Source organism: Otolemur garnettii, unplaced genomic scaffold (assembly GCF_000181295.1).
Source record: "Otolemur garnettii isolate 467f Iridium unplaced genomic scaffold, OtoGar3 scaffold00094, whole genome shotgun sequence".
Taxonomy (NCBI): domain Eukaryota; kingdom Metazoa; phylum Chordata; class Mammalia; order Primates; family Galagidae; genus Otolemur; species Otolemur garnettii.
Genome location: NW_003852489.1, coordinates 2,830,700 through 2,831,949, shown reverse-complemented (window position 1 = coordinate 2,831,949; position 1,250 = coordinate 2,830,700). Strand labels below are relative to the sequence as shown.

Sequence of the window (1,250 nt, the reverse complement as noted above, 5' to 3'; positions counted from 1 at the left end):
CTGGGGATTCGAACCCGCCACCTTAGGTGTACGTGGCTGGCGCCTTAGCAGGTTGAGCTATAGGCGCCGAGCCTGAGGCCTTTTGATGTATAGTATTTCCAATAATTTTTTTTATTTTTATTAAATCATAGCTGTGTACATTGATGTAATCATGGGGTACAATGTGCTGGTTTTATATACAAATTGAAATATTTTCATCAAACTGGTTAACATAGCCTTCACGGCATTTTCTTAGTTATCATGTTTAGACATTTATATTCTACACCTAATAAATTTCACATGTACCCTTGTAAGAAAAATATGGAACGCTTCATGAATTTGCACGTCATCCTTATGCAGGGGCAGTGCTAATCTTCTCTGTATAGTTCCAATTTTAGTATATGTGCTGCTGAAGCAAGCACTGATGTATAGTATTTAGTCATAGCATATAAGCTACTCACGAGATCAATATATTCCTTCTCTCACATGAGGGTTGGAAGAACGTGCCACATTAAGCACCCTGGCTGGGCTGGTGAAGCAAATCTAGTCAGGGAAGTGGAGAAGGTATGGGAACGGCCAGGCTTGTCTGAGAAATTTGAATTTGACATGAGAGTTCAAGGGGAGCAGCTGGTAAGCACACAGGGTGGGGAAGTGTGTGGCAAACGCAGTGTCCAAGCATGTAAGCCACAAATTTCTGCAAAGAGATGACTGAAGGTAGAGAGAGAGCCACTTTTCTGGTTAGGGCCTGAATGTAGCAAAATAAGCAGGGAAGAAAGGTTAGAACAGAGAAGCTGAGGGAATTCGTCTGTTACTTTTAAGTACTTTAATTTTATTTTTATTGAGATTGCATTGCTATTTTTAAAATCATGCTTCTTTGCTTGCCTTTAAAATGTAATACCTGACACACTCCCAGGTTCTGAGCAGCCTTAGTCTCATGTGTAGGAAGATGCCAACAACACAGGCTATGTCTGTGCCCTGAAGGAATCAAAGTGTTTAAATGCAATCCCTAGGTAGAGTTGTCTAGAGCCTTTCTTGTTACTTAGAATTTTGGATTAGAGGCTCAGCGCCTGTGACTCAAGCGGCTAAGGCGCCAGCCACATACACCTAAGTTGGCAGGTTCGAATCCCCAGCCCGGGCCCGCCAAACAACAATGATGGCTGCAGCTACTTGGGAGGCTAAGGTAGGAGACTCGCTTGAGCCCAGGAGTTGGAGGTTGCTGTGAGTGTGATGCCATGGCACTCTACCCAGGGGGATAGCTTGAGGCTCCGTCT

General features: G+C 43.7%; 1 protein-coding gene and 1 non-coding gene across 3 annotated transcripts in view; one reads left to right on the top strand and one right to left on the bottom strand.

Moving 5' to 3' along the window:
* Positions 1–1,250, top strand: part of TEX14 (testis expressed 14, intercellular bridge forming factor) — a 110,035-nt gene that overhangs the window by 78,752 nt on the left and 30,033 nt on the right. The window lies entirely within an intron of this gene.
* On the bottom strand, positions 295–401 carry LOC111727118. The gene has a single exon (XR_002774746.1). It is a non-coding gene; the product is annotated as a U6 spliceosomal RNA (small nuclear RNA).